Below are 12,242 nucleotides of genomic sequence, written 5' to 3' on the forward strand. Positions count from 1 at the left end.
CCATCCATTCTTTCTTAGTCAGCCTCCCCAGCTGTTCCCTTCTCCCCACTTCTCCTTATCTCTTCATTTGCATATCTTTCTATTATTATAAATTGAAAATATGTATTTATAAGTTTGTGTGAAGTAAAATAAAAATTATACCTACCCCATCCCTAGTAGATTAAAGTACATTTTAATCTTATATGTTGTATTAAGATTTGGTGTCAAAAAATTCCAGAATACCAAAATGCATTATAAAATTTTGAAGGATAAAATAATTTTATAGAACTCAAAATGCTTTCATTCACATCCAATAGAATGCCAAAGCAGATGGGTGCTTGCAATAGATTCATCTAACTGCAACTAATTATATTGGCCACAATATGTTATTGGTTAGATTCTATTCTTCAGGGGGCAATCGCCCCATGCCAGGGCAAGAAGAAGGGGCCCTAATGGCTGGGAAGCACTTTAAAAGTGTGCCTCTAACCTTTTAAGAGTGTTAGAAACTCTGACATCTCAGACTTTATATAGGTCTCCCTTTTCCCAGAATCCTATTAGCTCCAAAGCAGGTGTGCCCTAGTCACAAGAACAAAGCAGAAGAGTCTCCTTTTTGCTCTTGCTTTCGGTATGGAAGGGCCTCTGAGAAGTCTAAGAAAGCTCTGTATGAGCCATGTAGATTGACAGCCTCAATAGGCCTCATCAGAAAATAATTTATGTATGTGCATGCATTCATGTGTGAGTGCATGTGTGTGCCACTACTTCTCTGTTGATGAGATAGGTTGGAACATATAGGAGAAATCTATCCCAGATAGGCATATAGGAAAAGAGAGTATTAGAAAAAAGAAGTGACACCTAAACTTAGACTTGAAGAGAAAATATGAGTTACCCAAGTGAAATACAGAAAGTGTCCCAGGTAGAGGGAAAGCAAGGGTAAAGATCCAGAGTCAACAGGAAAGCTGATGTGCTTTAAGAACTAAAGGCCAACCTCACTTAGTATTTCCAGGAGGTCTTATCCAGGTACAAAGAGGGCTCAACTCTTCTTAATTTCTTACATAAAACAAGAAAAGACTCAGGCTGGGAGACCCGCAGATGGCCAATAGAAACTCGCTAGGGTTTTGGGCTACTTTTCATTCTTCTCACCTTCAACACAAAGCAGAGCTGGTTGGGCATAACATTTACAAATTTGATCTAGCCCAGTTGCTTCTCAAACTTAATGTACATGTAAACCATCTGGGGATCATGTAAAAATGTAGATTCTGATTCAATAAATCTGGGATGAGACCTGGGAGTCTGCATTTTACCAATGTCCCAGATGATGCCCATTCCATTAATCTGAGGACCACAGTTTTTTTAGCAAGAGTTTAGTGACTCAAGTCACAGCTTGCTTCTCCAAGTGGAACATCAGCATACCCTCAACTCACAATCACTTACCTTGGAAAGTAATGTTATTTCCAATCTCTTTGATTTTTTACCCTGGAAAAGATTTTAAAGACCATCTGGTCCAATAACCTCATTTTAGAATGAAGGAAACAGCCTAGAAATGAGAAGTGACTTGCTTCAGGTCAAAGAGCTAATATTGATACCCAGCATTCTTGCCAGGAGAGTCCTTCCCCTCCACCACACAGCTGCTTCTCTTCAAGAAGTCCAGTCAAAAGAGGGTTCTGTACTATCTTTGGTTGGTATAGTTGAGGGAAGACTCAGGAAGTGGAATGAAGAGAAGGATGTGGTTAGGGATCCCAGAACCAGGTTATGTTCAAATTATGGTAGGACTCCAGGCTCCCAATTCTCCATCTAGGCAATTTCTTTTATATCTTTCTAAATATAATGTCCACAAATTATATAACCTGAACCACAAACTTCTCTTTCTTATAATGTTGCATTTATGATACGATAAAACCCAATGGTATTTATTTTTTAGCAATTTTAGTAATTTTTTTAGCATTTGCAAAATTCCAGTAGTTTTAATAAAATCTTAACTCACGGGTGGGGAGGGAATATTGCCTTATGTCCAATCAGCATTCTCCAATTAAAAGAGATCAGTAATATGTTTATTTCTGTTAAACCAGTTGTAAAAATTTTAGTCATTATAAACAACAACAACAAATGCACTAGTTCTTATTACACATACATGATTTTATATAGAAACAAAACAAAAAATTCCCAGATTTAGAATTTTCCAATGCCCATGCCAAGTAATTGGGCAGAGCTTCAAGAATTTTCTTTCCATCTGGGCTTTTACTGTCACTTGATAAATAAGTAGTATACTTGACATTCTTTTGATATTGGACTATCTCTAAGTAACGACATTCAGGCTTCTACTGTTCACATTAATAGTTATTGTTTAATTATTCTCATGTTTTTAAGCATTTCTTTAAATTTGTTTCTTGATTTAAAAGAAAAAGCAAATCTTATTATCCTCATAAATTCCAACTATTTAAAGACAAGATTAAAAAATATTTCGGTTAACTTGAGATAAAATTTTTTAATAAACTTTCACAATAATAAAAGACACTTTAGGTTAAATTTTTTTTCATGACCCTGGCATTTTAATAACTACGCTCACAATAATGATGTTTTAGCAAGTTTACATTGAAAACCTCCTGTTAAACCACATAATATGGACAGTTGTGTATGGCACAGCAATTTACAGACTTGTAATTGGTATAATTGGTGTCCTGAAACTTGAAAGATGAAGCTGATCATTTTGGAAATGTAACCAAGCCTCAGAGGCTTAATGTCCTTTGGAAAATCATTAAAGTACATATGTACAACATAATAAAAACCTATTAGTATGTGGTTTGCTTTTCTTCAGTTGAAGTTAAACCAGAAGTCACACCTTGTCCCCTATAGACAGAATGATATATATGCATTTGTTTCACTTTGGCACAAAAAGCCTGTGTGCTTTGCTCATCTTCAGAAAGGAGTATTCATTCTAGAATGGTTGACCATGCACGTTTTACATCTCCTCAGTTAATAGAATTTTCAGAATATTGAACTAAAAGAATACAAATAAATCATGTTACAGATTTATTCTACAAACCGAGCCTCAAATGTATAGAATGTAACAAACCTCCCTCTTTTCATTCTCCACTTTGGTCTCTAGCGGAGGGTCTGTCCCCAACCACTGGAGGCCATCTATTAAAACTCCATTGCCCAGTTAGTGTCAGAGACCATCAGAATTTTGTCCAATTACAAAAACATTCATCTGCTACTGTATCAGAAGCAACTGTGTAACATTCATGCTTTAGAAGATTAAAACATGTCATGAATGGGTCAGTTGAAGGAAGCACACTTTAGCGACTATTATAAAATAGTAGCCTGTCTATTAAAATTATTCATTTCAGCACTTCTTAGGGCATATCTTCTTTGCTTCACTGAGTTAAATATTTACTGAGTTCCTACCATGTGTCAGGCACTAGGCTTGAGCTTGGGGATATAAAAATAAATGAAACAAGCTTAGTCTCTCCTGTGTACGGACACTATTGTCAATCAAAAATGTAACCAAATAAATACTATCAGTGCCAAAGGAGATACAGATCAAATAAGGTATACATTTGGAAGTAATGTCTCCCTCTTTGACTTCCACAAGAGTTTTCTTCTTTTATAATTTATCCAACATATAACCATTGAAAATCACCTACTAAAAATCAGGTATGGTGCCTGCTCTTGAGAATATGCACATGAAAAGATATACAGCCTGTATCCTATATAGAATTTTAAACTAGAGGAGGGAACAGCATTACACAAATTATTACAGAAATAATTAATAACCATTTGCTTAGAGCTATGAAGCAGAAGTACCAAGTGCTATAAGAGGACTATTGTGCTCTACTACAACAAGTCTGTAGAGCTATACTTGTTTCATCTTTATATTATCCACAGAGCTTAGAAAAATGCATTGAAAAAAATTGACACTTAAATGGATATTTGTTGAATGATTGAGCCCTGAATTTGAGAACTGGGTTAGAAAATATCATTCTTTAAAAATGATAATATTAATCAAAATGACTATATGTGGCTTTTATTATTGCTGTTCAAGGATATTTCCAGTTCTCCTCTTCCAAGCACATGGCAGAACTATACTTTTCTTTCCCTCTGAAGATAAGCGTGACCATATGATTTGCTTTGACCAATGAAATATTAGAACTGATGCGTATCTCTTCCAGGTAAAAATCTTTAAGAAGTGTGTTCAATTAAATGCATTTCTTCTCCCTACAATGATGACAATGTTCCAGATGAGGAATGATCATTAGTGTGCTTCCCTGGCTGAACAAAACATGGAGCAGAGCATCACTGACCAGACAGGTGCATATAATTTAATTGAGAAATAACCTTTATTGTTTCAGTTCTCAACAGATTGTAAGGGCTGTTAAAACAAATAAACAAACAAACAAAAAGGTTATTTCTCAGAGATTTTAAGGCTTATTTCTTGTAGGAGCTTAACCTAACCCGTATTGACTGATAACCCAGATAAAGGTAGACATCTGTGGAAAGTGTAATGTAGTGGGGGGATGGCATCCAGAAGAATATAAAATAAACTACTGGTAAGATTAGAGCACTTCTTAAATCTCAGGAAAAGATTTAGCGTGCCCCCTGAAAAAGGAAATATCCCTTTGAAATGGATCCTAGAAAATGTAATGTTTGTCATGAGGAAGTTTGTTATGTAATTATAGAAGGATTTTGTGTGTGACTGATAAATTACTAGATTTATCAGGGTGATTGCTTTCTAAGTTATATAAATGCCTAATCGCTATTTTGTACACAGGAAACTAATTAATATTGTATGTCAATTATAATAGAAAAATAAAAAGTATTTTTAAAATAAATTTTTAAAAAGAAATATTGAAAGAGAAGAGTGGACAAAAAGAATGTACCAATGTATCTCTATTGGCACTCTGGTTTTAGTCACCAGTTATTATTATAGAATTTTGGTCAGAATGAAAAAGATCACACTAAGGACATAGAGTAAAGTTATCATCTGCTTGGTAACATCTAATTACCTTTTTCAGATTCTGTATTCACTAAGCAACTTTCTCTGTTTTGGATTCCTGAATGTATCTTATTAGCTTGCCAAGTATATCTGTTCTTAGGAATTAATAATTTGATATTCTCCTATGAATTTGATCATTTAGAATATATTTTATATTTGATCATTTGAAAGTAATTTGATTTTTTATATAGTTTCTGAATATTCATTATTGAGAACGAGGCCCTGTGTCAGTGTTGATTCTACTAAAGTATCGATGCCCTAAGACACTCGATCTGAAAATGCTACCAGCCTTATGTGACACATTTGGTTCTAGAACACAGCATTGTCAGCATCTTAACTAAAATAGCAGCTCTGGCTGGAAAGAGTTATATAGGTTGAAGTTATGAAAAATGAGAGAAATATTTACGATAATAATCTTGACAACATAGAAGTTAAACTGTTATTAAATGACTGCTACCTCTCTGTTGTCACAACATATGAGGCAGAATGTTTAAAAAAAATCTTTCTGAACTGAACTATCTTTTTAATTTAATTAATTTATTTTTTGTTATTCATAAAATTATATTTTGGGAATTGTTACTAATATGTTTTTATGAGAAAGGTCTTATTTCTCTATTTTATATGATTTATAAGCTTAACCAAATACTTAAGTATAATTTTATTATACTCAAAATCTCATTTTCTCCTAGTTAAATATACTTTTAATTTTATGCATAAGAAAGTAAGATTGGAGAAAGAGTTCATGTAACAAAAATTTGATGACCAATGATCTAGACTAGAGAAATATCTCATCTCTTAAGAAATGGGTTTTAATAATTATTCTTAAGTAACAACAAATGTCTCTAGGATACTGCATAAATTTTAATGGAGAAAAATCATAGTCAATGATTTAAAAAATATTAACTGGAAACAGAGATGTATGTGTATTGAACTTAACAGGAAACAAAATGCATCAATACAATAACAATAATAAAAAATTGTAGAAATCAATGTTTAAAACATTAACAAAAATGCTAAATTTATGAAAGATGAAAGGGGAACCAGCAGATAACTGATCATTATTCAAAACCGTTCCAAGAAGACACTATAGTCCATGCCTTATTTTCCTTTTGTGCATAATAATATGTAAGAAGCAATTTTTCAATTTATGCAATAATATGTATACTGTAATCTTTTTTTAAATGTATTCATAAATATTAATCAATTCCCACAAAAGCACTGTGAGATAGCTAAGAATTATCCAGAGATGACAGACTCAGAGCTTAAAATGATATTTGGCTATGATGCCAAGGACTGCTGAGAGAATTAATAAGAGAGCTGACAGAGTACAAAACCCTCACTCCTGGTTGCTGCCAGGGTGAAGGAAACTGTCAGAGCTTTCTTGTCCTGTTTTGACTCCTGTCCTCCACAGTGACACATGGAGTCAAAAGCACCTGCTCATACATTACCCCAGTGAAGTATCACCAAAGTATCAGTGAAGTATCAGTGAAGCTATCACAGATGCTCCTTCTGTCCTAACTCTTGATGTTTCACAGTGTTAGGTATCTCACTTCTTAGGAAACAAGAACATTTTCAAACCCACAATTTAAAGACCTGCTTCAAGAAGTCTTCCATGAGTTTGAATGAGAGAAGTCTAATTAGAGGCTACAAAGGAGTATCATTGCCTTCTGCAAAGCTAAAACCAGTTATACTGGGACTGATTCATCTGAATTTTTAGTGACTCACACCATCTTTTATATGCTTCTAATGTTAGGGACTGTATAGTTTATAAGTAGCTGCTGGTGACCAACTGTCCCGGTTTACCAGGGCCTGAGGATTTCCTGGTACAAAGGACTTTCTGTATTAACACTGGGGAAGTCCCAAGCAAACTCAAATGATTGGTCACCTTACTTCTCTGAGTAATGAAATACACCACTGTTTCCTTATTTTATGTGACTGATGAAATGAACTTAACCAGCTGTCCTATTTCTTCAAGTAAATAGATATACATAGGGAAAAATTGAATTTGAGCAAAAAATGTTTTAACATTTATTTTTTTTAATACACCTTTTAGTGAATTATGGCCAAATTTTCATAGATAGTAAAACTTTATATACAACATTCAAATTGCCATAGGGTAAGACCACCAGTATATATAAATGTCCACACTGAAAACTTGTCTAAAGATTTTTTTTTTCCTTAGGAGACAGACTGGAGAGATCAAACTCCCCTCATCCCATCTCAAAGCCTCTTCTCAACTGTAGCCCTCAGCCATCCTACCTTAGAGCCCTATTCAGAGATATAGGAAATGTCCCAATGTTCTCCAGGACACAAGAAAATCTGAGCGGCTGCCCTTTTTTATCCACATGCTAGATGAGGTTTTCTCTTTGAGATTAAAGTCTCAGCCTTGCTGTTTACAACCTGGAAAGCACAGAACACTTCCTGCTCTCGATCTTACCATACTCCCTTCCCTTGTGAGTGCTCAACCAGAAGGGGAGGAGCAGAGACCAGGCTCATTTCAATCAATCAAGGGGTCTTAGTTCTCACCAAGGACCCCCTGACTCTACTCTTCGCATCAGTTTGTTGACCTCTGCTTTCCTTTCTGGGAAAGAAACCAACTCGTACGTCATTATTCATTCATTTCTCCACTGTGAATGGAATGGACTGTTATGGCTTTTCTATGACTACTTACTACTGTCTATGTAACTATGAGCACATAAGTTTATTCCTTATTTTTAATCTCATTATGCCCATTTCCTCATCTGTAAAAACGGGGATAATTATAGTATCTACATTATACAGGTTATTGTGAAAATTAAATGAGTTAATAGATGTAAAATGCTTATAAAATTTTTGACACAAACTAAGCACTCAATAAAAAAGTTAGTTAATAATATATTTTTATTTTGTTGTGGTTATTTAAATTCAAGCTTTAAATTATAAAAATAGTAATAACTTTTTTTTTCTCCCAGAAGCTAGTTCTTACAATGGAAAGCCTTTCTTTTAAGACTGTGGTTCCTGGTGAAGACTTGAAAGTCTACTTTGAAATTCAGATGAGAAATTAACTCTCTTCATTTAGCGCTCCTTGCTCCTTCGTGCCTTTCTCTCCATGGGGGTATAGACCTCAGTCTTTTGCCATGCTTTAACTATGAAAGTGTGTCCCTCAACCTCAAATTAAGGGATAAAGAGAAGAAAAAAAAATACCTGAGTGACAGTAGTGCCCTTTGCCAGCTATGTGACATTGGTTAGTGTCTTAAGTTATGAGCCTCAGGCTCAGAAATAAGAATAATAACAGGAATAATAGGAATAATAATAATTTAGTAATTGAGTAAATCAATCAACAAATATTTATTGAGTACTATATGTTAGACACCTTGTCTGGTCTTGGAGATAAAATCTTGAATCAGTCCCAGGCTTCACTGAGTTTACAGCCTTGTAGGAAAGAGATTAAACCAATAATTATAGACGGATCCAGTAATTTCAATTGTGATGAAAGTTATTAAGGGCACTTCAACCTGTCAGAGCCTTCCTGAGACTTGAAGGGAAGGACTTGAAAACTTGAAGATGAGCTAGGGTAGAGGGCAGAAGAATGACTGAGGAAATAAATTTTAACAGCTGTCTTATTTTGTGGGTAATAAGATATACATGGTATAACATTAAATTTGAGCAAAATTTTTAAATTTTTCATGACAAAGTAATGGCATGTGCAAAGTTGTTTCATAGGAAGAAAATTCACACTTCCTAGATGCTTAAAGAAGGCCTTGGTGGCTGGATTGAACAAAGCGAGGAGTGTAGCAAGAGGTGAGGATGAAAACTAGAAGGGCCAGATCTGCGGAACTCTGTAAACTCTCGAAGGTGAAAAGGTAATGAGATCATAAATATAAAATTTTGGCACATAGCAACTCTCTTAATGCTAATTTCTTAACATCCCTTAACATTAATTCCTTTCCATAAATTCCTTCTGCAATGTAGTTTCTTAACTTCATTATCAATTTTAATGCTCTTCACTTTTTATTATTTTAAATTGAGTCACTTCACTTATATATTCTCATCTTCTAAATATCTTGTATATCTGTTTCCATTATGAATACTCTCATCAAAAGCTTACATGACTATTGCCAAATAATGAAAGATTTTTCTAAAATTATTCATTTTTTCTTACAGTATGTTATGATGGCTACCATATATCTATGCATATATATAGACATATATGTGTCCTATTTATATATGCAGTTATAAATATTAAACAGCAAAAGTCAAAATTACTTATCTTTAAATTATTCTAAGGCAATCTGTCCTATTCTATTCTAAAACATTCTGTATCACTTTTCATTTTGTTCTTCACGTATTTCATTTCAACTACCATGTCTTTTTCTGAATTTAAAAAATGATCCCACTATTTTGTTATCATTTTTTAACAAATGAAAACATATTGTTTTACATCCATTTCAGTCTTTGTACAACTACAACAATGATAAAGAAGCAGAGAGTCTGAAATAACCCATAAACACAATGCTGAATTGTTTTTGGTTGGTCAGTTCCATGCCAAATGCCTTTGTTGCATTTATTCTAAGGGTGAAAACTAATAAGTGAACTTAACTGCTCAAAGATCACACATTTCAGATCAGTCTGCATGTATGTTTTTCTCTAACTAATGTGGTGCAGTGATCTGGCTGCACAAATGACTTTGCAGATCCAGGTGGTATTTATACTTTTGTTATCACATTAGTGTTCTATGCACTGATTCTTTAAGTTAAAATAATAATAATTGTTTATTATTATTATTATTATTATTATTATTATCATAGCAATCACAACAAAATGTCCTTCACTTTGCCAGCAATTTGAATCTGAACTTGTCAGAGAAAGAAAGGTATTGATCAGAGCAAGGAAAGTAGGAGGATAATATTACAAACTGTTTTGATTATATTACACCTGCATTCTCTTGAAAAACTTATCTCCTAATTAATAACACATTTTCAGCTACCCAAAGATAATTCTGAATTATCCATATATCAGATTGACTATCCAAAAACTAAAAGGAATAAAAACCAAAAAGTTTTGAGCACTTACGACATTAGATTAATAAAATAATTCATATAGAAGTAGAGGAACATTATGCATTCAATTTCATATGTTTTTATCTGTGATGTGTTTTCATTTACATTTATTACAAGATAGAAAACTGAGGCTCAGAGGCTTTAAATAACTTACTGAGGTCACACAGTATGAGCCAAGCAGGAATTAGTTCCCAAGGCTTCTAATGCAGAAGACCTGGATTCTGATGAGTCAGTGGAAGGAACACTCCCTACAACGCTCCTCTGTGACCATAAAAATGCAGCCCTAGGACTCTAGTCTTCTCCTCCTCAGAGCTCTCAGGCCTGCCGGCCTTTCCTTTCACAAAGATGCCTGTTTTACTTCAGCTTGCTCCTGAGCCAAAGTGGTCTTTAAATCTCAAGTCATCTCTTTCAAATTTGTAATTTGATCCTAGTAGTTAAATTCACAGTGCAGATTCAATTTGATCTTTCTCCAAATTATGGCCTCTCTCTCCTCTAACTTAAACTATAATTACTCCTTAAGTTCTTTCCAAATTATTGTATTCAATTACACATTCTCTTACTCATTGAACAAACATATTCTGACTACAGATAAGTCCTCACTTAACGCCACTGATAGGTTCTTGGAAACTTCAACTTTAAGCAAAACGAAACCAATTTTATCATAGGTTAATTAACACACAAAAGAATTAAATTCTTATGGCATATTTTTGGTCACAAAAAATTACCAAACTTTTAAACAAAGACACAAAACACTTCTAAAATTAAACATTGAAATAAATGTGAGTTGTACATAGATTAAAGAAAGATTAGTTAAACAAGTAAAATAATTCTTTTCCAAATTATTTTTTCCAGTTCAGGGTGGCCTGCAGTTCAGGGCACAATATGGGAACCATCCTGGACAGGAAGCCCTTCTATCGCAGGACTCACTTATGTACACCCACATTCATTCAGACTGGGACAATGTAGAAATGCCAATTCTCCTCATGTGCACATCTTTGAGATGTGGGAAGAAACCAGAGTCCCAGAGAAAACCCAGGCAGACATGGCGAGAATGTGCCAACTCCACACAAATAGTGCCCTTCCCAATGATTATTTTTCTCATCAACGTTATGACAAATGACATTGAATGAAAACATTGAATTATTTAAAAAATTGCTGCACTTATCTATGCCAGGGACTGTGCTGGACACTGGAGAAAGCCTGTGCTTCTTTCTTTCAGAGAAATGGGGAGTCACCTCTGTTTGATCATAAATCTCTATGCAAACACTGCCTATGACCAGATGCCTTCATTTGTTCCAACCCTGTCTGATCAACTCATATTCTCACAGCAGTCACACAAAGCTGGACACTGACAGTTCTTAGAAGACAGTGTACATTGGAGAATGAAAACTGGAAAATAATGGCTCTTAATGGCCTGGGTGTAGAGATGTCATAGCTTCTGAATACCCTCAATATCTTTCAGCAGTTACAAACATAACATCCTAGGATTTGTTACACAGAGGTATTTAACATTATTTTTTATTCCCAAGAGCAAAGACAATAGAACAGTCCTTGAGGACAATCCTGTTCTGCTTCTAAAGCCCCTTGACCAATCTGGAAAATTTAGTCTAACCAGCCTGGAGTCCAGCTATTGGCTAGAGGAGGTCCCTAAGAGTTTGAGATGGACATACAAACTCCTGATTACTAATGTTGCTTAAGGGGATTTCATAGTGCCAGACTTTGTCTTAGATATTTTAATCTTCACAACACCCCATGTGAAGTAATTACCTTATCGTGTTAATAGAGCAAACATACAGAAATGTACATTAAACTTAAATTTACAGCTTAACAAATTGTTGTAAAATGAACACTCATATAATGTAACTCCTTCTCAGATTAAAAAAAAAAAAAAAAAAAACCTACCATGGCCATGCCGCCCTGAACAAGCCCGATCCCATCTGATCTCAGAAGCTAAGCAGGATTGGGCCTGGTTAGTACTTGGATGGGAGACCACCTATGAAGACGAGATGATGTAGGCATAAAAAATTTAAAAAACAAAAAATAAAAATAAGGAATTATAAACTGACAAGGTCCTTGCAATCTGTGAGGTCAACCAAGAGTTGCCTCACCTAAAAAAAAAACAAAAACACTTTTCTGACTTTTATGCAATTCAGTTTCCTTCCCTTTCTTTATAGTTTCATAATCTAATTAACCATCCCTAAAATTATCATTTAATTTTGCCTGTTTTGGGGTCA

General features: G+C 34.4%; 1 pseudogene; it reads left to right on the forward strand.

The window, feature by feature from the left end:
- Window positions 1–11,907: 11,907 nt before the first annotated feature.
- Window positions 11,908–12,026, forward strand: LOC120610526 (uncharacterized; annotated as a pseudogene).
- The last annotated feature ends 216 nt before the right edge of the window (window positions 12,027–12,242 follow it).

Source organism: Pteropus medius, unplaced genomic scaffold (genome assembly GCF_902729225.1).
Source record: "Pteropus medius unplaced genomic scaffold, Ma_sr-lr_union100, whole genome shotgun sequence".
Classification (NCBI taxonomy): domain Eukaryota; kingdom Metazoa; phylum Chordata; class Mammalia; order Chiroptera; family Pteropodidae; genus Pteropus; species Pteropus medius.